Genomic DNA, 8,639 nt, shown 5'->3' with positions numbered 1-8,639 from the left:
AAGTCTAATCCGATGCAGGCCGAGAAAAGAAAACATTGTTCGACTTACTGTTACAGCGATAACACAAAGAACTGTGGAGAAAACAAAGAGACTGAAACACATCACAGAAACTTCCTTCATGAGAGCAGAAAAAGTCTTTTAAGCAGATCAGTTTGTTTACAGATGTTATGACTGTTAACGGTTCATACCTGGTTTGGATGCAGATCCAGTTTCAGCAAAGTTTGTTTGTTTCCGTTTTGTTCTTCAGCAAAATGTACAAATGTATGAGAACAGAAACCTAACGTTCCTGCTGTTGGCGTTACTTGTGCACATTTAGAAAGAAAGAAATATTCTGGTAATAAACTTTTGTCTCAAACTGCTACAGGAAGAAAACTCTAGACTGAAGACAAAATGTGGTAAAAGTGCATTTGTTATAAACGTTCTGAATCATTTATTGTTCTCTCAGAGAAACAAATCATTCAGCATCCTGATTATTGAGAAATCCTATCTGAACATCAGAAATCATTTTTACCTAAATACATGCAGAGAACACAACCTGACAATAGAAGCAGGAAAATAAGAAAAGTTCACCAATTTGGAATAAATATTAAGGTAATACAACATTGCAACAAACAAAAGCAGCAAAAATCAGCAAAACAAAATAAAAATATTCGTTTTAAATGTTTGAGGGGTCAAAATCTGTTCCCTGTCATCCACCTGAGAGGATTCAGCTTTTAACCAGTAACCTGTAGAATTAGGACCCATTTTACAAATCTACGGGAAAAAACACATTTTTTGACCTCATAATTTACAAAGCTCACCTTGTCGTGGATACAAGGATATTTACAACTTTTCGGAGGAGAAGCAGAAAGTTCTTGAAGTTTTGATCAGCAGAGAGAAAATCTGGACATTTTCACTGATGACATTTTCTGAAATATGTTTGACTTTCACGTATCTGTAGCAAAACGCAGATCTTTAATATATAAATGTTCTTATTACCTGGGTACAAAGTATAAAGTAGTTCCGTCAAACAAAGCAGGTAAAAAGCTTCCCGTGGGAACCTGAGGCTGCAGGTGTTTCTAATTAAAGCGGTCGCCAAGCCAAGTTTAGATGAGCATTACTGCCATCTACTGGAATGGAGTGTGAATCGGGTCGCTAAATAAATGTCAGATTTTAAAACTAACTAAATAAATAAAACTATTGGCCACAATCAGTCCGCCTGGCCATGTTACTCTCCTATTTCTGCATGAAATATAAAACTAAAACCAAAATATATTGAGCAAATAAATTGTAGATGAAAGATAGTTAAATATTTACGAAAGCAAGGAACATTAAAATGTGCAGAGTATAAAGATCATTAAACCTTCACTCAAGCTGATTCCTATTTACATGGAGTGAAGGAAACATTTATGCTCTCTAACTCTACATACAACATAAAGGTGTTGTTAAAATATATTTCAAATGTTAAAGATTTTTGTTAGATTTAAAAAAAAATTCTCTATAGTTTTCTAACCCAGTTATTTTAAGAAAAAAATCAATTAAATTGTTAAAGGTCAGAATTTTGTTGCAATTGGACAAAAATGTAAGCAGTAAAAAATACACATTAAAATAGAACATAAATTATTTTTGAGTTTCCCACTAACTTAGTCATTAAAGGAGGAATTAGTTTGATTTAAAAACCTTTTCTGATTATTTTACGTAAGATCAGTTTCCTGTTTGCAGCAGATTTCAAACTAATAACTTTAACATTGTAGCAGCAACCTAAAATAAGGAAATACCAAGGTAAATAAATACCATGCTCCAACCGCTAATGGATAAACTTTCTACCCATCTTTCAAAATAAAAGCTTATGAATCCCGAAACTGGGGACAGATTAATTATTCTCAACAAAATACAAAAATAATCTTTATTATTTGACACAATATCCTTTTCATATTATTATTATTAATACAGATTTCTATTTTTCGTTAATTACTAGAAACTATTGTCTGACAGTCCTGAAGATAACGCAGGTGGATGAAGCCAGTCAGGTGATGCCGTTCAGCATTCTGTCCACTAGATGGCGCTAACCGCTTTAATACGACTTGAAACCGAACTGCTGAAAGGACCTGAAGGTTTCATTTCTCGGTTTAGTGAAACCTATTTTCCATCAGTTTGTTTATGATCAATTCATAATCAAACTAATCATGCTAACAGTTAGCTCTATGATTATATTTGATAATTATGTTGTAAATGTAAATACTGTAATAATGTAGAAAAATCTCCAATAAAACAAAGTTGAGATGATTTTGTTGCTCTTCTTTAATGGCAATGCAGCTTCTGCCTTACCTACAAGTGTTGAGAGTTTTAGTGTTTTAAGAAAGGTGAAACTAGGGGACATGGGGGAAGGGGAGATTTTTTTTGTGTTCCCTCGCAATATGCTTACTGCAATATTTGCTGGTCTGTATCGTATACAGTCACAAATGTCAATTTAACATTTCAAATACAGTAAAGAGCCTCAGTGTTTATTCTCAACTCTTTGGTGCAAAACGTTTTATTGAGAATCGATTTATACGCTGCATGTCTACGTCTGTCTGTGTAAGGTTGAGATGGAACTGCACATGAAAACAATCCTGTACCATTCAGAAAACCAACACAAAAGAGACACAATCAAACCTGTCAGATGACTCACCAGGCCATCATAACTCAGAAATAGTCCAAATAACTTGGATGCATGTTTTCTTTCTTTCCTACTTATGGAAAGTTTCTGTTTATATCATAGGTCTGTGACGCTTTTCTGTCCTAAAGAAAAATATATATAACACTTCAGATATTTCACAACGAGATATAGCATACATAGAAAAACCTCACGATGGCCTTACCTTATAGCAGAAAGTACCATGTACACCGTAAGAAAGGCTTACAGTATTCAATTATGTCGCATGAATTCCAAAGACACATTGTATTTGACGATATTACATAAAATGAAACATGCATTTCCTCTCTGTGTGACATTAAATCAGACTATAAACAAGAGCCACGTATGTAAACGTCACTTCACAAGGGAAGGAAACGAGTTTTTTAGATCTCTATTGAATGTAAGCTGGACAATAAAGCTGAAAAACTCATAGCAGTAAAAGTATTTCACATCAGTCTGTCAATAATTGTTAATATTGATAATTATTTATTAGTCTTTTGATTTAATTATCCAAAATACTACCAAACTGGTAGCTGAAACTGCTGCTGCGCGAGTTACGCAAAAGGTCGTTGCTAGGTAACCAAAGAATGACTAAGTTGCTAGGTAACCAAAGAGAGAGTCAGGAAGAACAGCTAAAGTCATTCCTCTGCCTACATCTCCCAGAATGCTGTGCGGTTCTGGATCTGAGTTCAGATTCAAAACTGCTTGGGGTTTTTTTGTGACTCACACTTTTTCCATATCTAAATGTGAAGCTAAAAATTAAACAAAGAATTTGTGTAACAGACTTTTAGACAGAAATATTTACAAAAAGAAAAGAAATGGCGCGTCTGGGATCATTTCACCTCCTCTGGGTGTCACAGACAGAATCTGAGCCTGAGAACCGGCAAGAGGAGAATTCATATCTACTAGGTAAGGTTCATTTGACTATTTTTATAACTTAGTGTAATTTGTAAGATATAGGCTATGTAGGAATATAGGTTTGTGTGTGTGGCTGTGTAACATTGTGTGTGTTTGTCTTTGTGTGGGTCAGACACACAACGTGTCTACAGTTGTGTGCTTGTAGCCTGTATTTGTGTGGGTCATAAGCATTGTGTTGGTTTTGTGTTTGTATGGGTGAAAATTAGGGCATAAGCAAATTATTACTTATCTGCATGATAAGTAATAATTTGCTTATTACTTATCTTAGTAATAAGCAGATTATTACTAAGGTAAGTAATAATTTGCTTATTACTTATCTTAGTAATAAACAAATTATGAATAAGTAATAATTTGCTCGTCTTAAGCAAATTATTCTCAGGTAACAGAAGATCCTACATCATGGTCCTGCTGCTGGCCTCTGGTCTGTTGTCTCCTCTCCGACTCTTTGCTCCTTCTGTTGTGACAATAAACATTTCTTTGAAATATATCAAAAGCAACAGTGAGAACAACTTTTGCAAAGAAAATAAAGAGAACTGGGTTTATTCCTGGCAACAACTAGCTATCAAGGAATATTGCATGGGTTAACAGCAACATTAATATTCATGTTAACAGGCATTTCATGATATATTGGTGTGAATTAACTAGTCATCATCTAGGCAACATTTTGTGGATACAACATTAGTCAACTTACATGGTTATTTGGAAAAAACTGCAACATCTTTTCTGTACTCTGTCCATCTGTGCTGAGCTTCAAGACTCTCCTTAGTGACTCACTGGTGTAACATCAGCATTAGCTTTGTATGCTATTGGTTAGTTCAAAGTATCTTCATAGTCTGTCTTGTGGGGAGCCAGAAATCTGAATGTGCAGGGCCACCAAGGGCCACCAAGGGCCACTCCTTTTCCAGTTCAGGCATTCACCTTGTTAGGCCGACAACAAAGTTTATTTGCTCACAGCTGTTGAAGCCAATAGGACCTCGTCACATCTGCAAAAAGCAGAGACGCGACGCTAAGGCAACTAAAACGGATCCCATCAAAACCTTAACTGCATCTAGACACTGGTGACAAAGGACAACCTGTGGAGAGCAACCTGTGGAGAGCAACCCATGGAGAGCAACCCGTGGAGAGCAACCCGTGGAGAGCAACCCGTGGAGAGCAACCTGTGGAGAGCAACCTGTGGAGAGCAACCCGTGGAGAGCAACCAGTGGAGAGCAACCTGTGGAGAGCAAGCTGTGGAGAGCAACTTGTGGAGAGCAACTTGTGGAGAGCAACCTGTGGAGAGCAACCCATGGAGAGCAACTTGTGGAGAGCAACTCTCACCTGACATTATGTTTCGCTAATCTGAACCGTTTGCAAATTCAGTTTTCTAGAAATTAATACTACCTTTCTTGAGGACAATGTACATTATAGTCAATCACCCCAATTTACATCATTTTTGAAATCCTGGGGGGAACCGGAGCACCCGGAGAAAACCCTCCACTAACACGGGGAGAACAGACAAACTCCCATAGAAAGAGGCGCCTGGTTGAGAACAAAGGCCTCTTTTCTGTGAAGATGTCGTGTTAACCACTGCATCACCGTGTTGACCTTTTTTTTGTCTAAAATATGAGATGTAATTTGGGGTTTTGAAAATGGTTCTGATCTGGACTCTTTTAACTAGTTGCTTGTTTTAGAGGTTTTCTTTTCTCACCACAAATGTTTCTCCAATCTGAACCGTTTGCAAATTAAATTTGATAGAAATTAATACTACCTTTCTTGAGGACACGTTACATTGGGCAATCATCAAAATTTACACGGTTTTTGGAAATCTGGGGGAAACCGGAGCACCCGGAGAAAACCCACGGCCATTTTTTTTTTCTGGTCTAAAATAAGAGATTTATTTTTTGGTTTTGCAAACGGTTCAGAAATTAACTAGATATTTTCTCCTAGTTGCTCTTTTAAGATTTTTTCTTGCCTTTCTTCTGCTGGGATTTTTTCAGCCTGAAACTGTCCTGTATTCTCTTCCACACTGTTGGTTTTTTGCCCGCTGCCTCCACTGGTTGCTCTAACAGATTTTGCACACAGCTGTCTCTCATTTCAATGGATTCAGGATCTCTCTCTACTACAAAATCATTTATCTCCTTGTTCAATGTATGAGGTACATCAATGTCCTCTGACATGGTTGCCTCTAAGTGATGTTCCTGATTTATGGCTCCAGGGTGAGAAATGCTGTTTGTGTCTTCCTCATTTCCTTCTTGACACTTGGACATGTTTTTTCCTGAAGGTCCAAACTCATTTCCGTCTTGATCAAATTTCATTTTTTCCTGCTCCGTTTTGAGACTAAGCTCACAGCCAGAGTGCATTTGCTGGAAGTCAGTCAGTTCTTTAATAAGATTTTCTTTCTCAGCTTCCAGCTCCTTGATTTTCTGCGAGGAAGCTTTCCTCTCTTTAGCCACATCCTGCTTAAAAAGGTCTGCCTGCTGCATTAGGCCAGAAACTTCTTCATATCTGGCTTTAAGTCCCTCGAAAGAAATTGTAGCCAGGTCCAGAATACTTTTAAGATGTCTTATTGTATTATTCGATTCTTGTTGCAGGACAGACAACTCTTCCCTCCTTCTCTGGTCCATATCTTCCTTTTCTGCTCTGAGTGTATCAATAATCTCAAGGTCGTTCTTAGCTTTTTCTAGATGTGCTTCATTCAAACGAGTTATCTCGAGCTGGTAATTCTTGTTTTGCTGTCTTAGGGCAGAAACATCCACTTCATACCTCCACTTTAAGTTTCTGTATGACGTCTTCATCTGCTCCAGCTCTCTCTGCAGACATTTCTCCTTGTCGTCATCATGCTCCAGCTGCATCATGTCAGTTACGGCATGGCTGAGAGTCGCTGGACTGTTTACTGCATCCAGTTGTGCCTTTAACTCTAATGTCTTCTTCATAAAAATCTTCTTTATAGTTCTCTGTGTCTGTAGCTCATTCTTTGTCTTGTCCAGTTCTTTCTGGGTGGTCTCCAGCTCTTGGGTCACATCAAACAACCTCGCGCTCTCCTTTTCCAAAATAGATCCAAGTCTTTGGATCTCTCTCTGCATTTCAATGGGAGAGTAATTTTCCGTAGACATGTTTATACAAAACAATGCTTGTTCAAATCTGTCGTTATCTGAAAGCGCTTTGCGTACGTCTGAACTCGTCAGTAGTGCAGGAAGCAATGACAAGAAGGTAGCAGTTTGTTACATACATACAGTGCTGATGACATCACAAGCATGACTAGTTGTGACATCACAGAGTTTTGATTAATCTTTGGAATGATGATGATGCCAGTGTTTGAGAAATCTACCACACTGACCAACCAGCCTCCTCAGTTATACAGTGTTAGTGTGACTGATTTATTCTTTCCGTAGAATAAATAAATTTTGGTTCATGGTTATTTGTTTTGCTCTTACTTTTTTAGTTTCAGGTGATCCTAGTCCCTTGGCTCTGACACCAAATAATCACATCTAGTTGAAACAAATTGAGGCCATTTTATATGGAAATAGTTGTATTGACTGTAATGTCAGCATCAATCCGTTTGTTTCATAACTGAATCAGAGGATTTTCAGAGAATGGAGAGACCAAAGATCTTCATGAATCCCAAGGAACACGGCGGGGAACGGTCAGAGAAAAAGACATAAAAGTTCCAGTTATAGTTACAGTTATAACTTTCCAAAGAAAAAAACAGCACTTCCTGTTGTGAGGGGGCGGGGCTTAGATGACGTTATCATATGATGACATAGGATCTGTAAACGTCAAAATCGCGTTCAAAATCTAAACTTCAATCCAAAATGGCCGACTTCCTGTTGGGTTTCGACCATGGCTGTAAGAGACTTTTTAGTACATCCTGACAAGATACACATGTGTACCAAGTTTCGTAATTCTAGGTTAAAGCATGTCTTGGGGCTGATCATTTAAAATCTCCTAGGGGGCGCTATAGAGAAATTAGGCCACGCCCACCAAATTTTGTTATGAATTCCTGTCGGTGGGTGGATAAGGATCCATCATAGTGAGTTTGGAGCAGCTGAGCCTGAAACTGTGGAATTCAGAGCCAAACGTATGGCAACGGCGTTACAGGTCACTTCGCCACGCCGCCACGCCCACCTGCTATGTCAAAGCCGGTCGGGGTTGGAATCCACAACACACCAACATGTCTTCTGTCTCTGGACACAGTTTTATGTTGATTAGGTCAAAGGCGTGAGATAGCGACCGTTCACAGTAAGAATGGGGGCAAAGTCGGACCTTCAATCCAAAATGGTCGACTTCCTGTGATACTTGCACTATGACATTAATTGTAAATTCTGAGTGTCTTAAAATACAGGTGACTTCCTGTTGGAAGTGGGCGAGGCTAAGGTGATGTCATCAGCTAACCATGAAAATGTGATCTGGACTGTTCTGTAGTGAGACATATGAAGTCTGATGCAGCTGTAACTTTGCATGCGGATGTTATTAAGTCTTGATGTTTCATAGCGAATAGTGAATAGTTTGACACTTAGCCACGCCCACATGCTTTCCTGTCATACTTGCACTATGACATTAATTGTAATTTCTGAGGGTCTTGGGAGCTCTACAAGTGTACAGCTCCTCTCCTTTTGCACATTTGAATTTGTCTTTGTTTTTGCACTTCAACTGTTCCATATGCACTCATACAACACATCCAAGGATTTGCATTACACAACTGATACTGATATCCAAAATCCATTGTTGTTTTTGTTAATAAATATTCCTTTTTATGCACTTTTACCACTGCATGGTCTTCTGTTTTCTTATGACTTTTAGCCAGTCTTAAAATGCTGAAAGTTCTGTGAAATTGCATTTATATTTCTCACTGAATGTAGTCGTTTGAACATGAATTGATTGAAAAAAACATTTGTGCAAGAATTTAATGTAAAATCGTACGAAGTTGCAATGTAGTGTCCAATTCTGTATTTCTTCTCTCATATTTAACCAGCTATTGTTATTATTAGTGTTGAAATCACTCATCAGATAGGTGAAGTGTAAAACATCATAAATAAAATAAAGCTTTCAATGACGTGGGTTTTCTTGTTCTAGAAGCCTGATACAT

Source organism: Xiphophorus maculatus, chromosome 15 (genome assembly GCF_002775205.1).
Source record: "Xiphophorus maculatus strain JP 163 A chromosome 15, X_maculatus-5.0-male, whole genome shotgun sequence".
NCBI classification, from domain to species: Eukaryota; Metazoa; Chordata; class Actinopteri; order Cyprinodontiformes; family Poeciliidae; genus Xiphophorus; species Xiphophorus maculatus.
The sequence above is the reverse complement of the archived record's forward strand: the minus strand, read 5'-3'. Positions refer to the sequence as shown.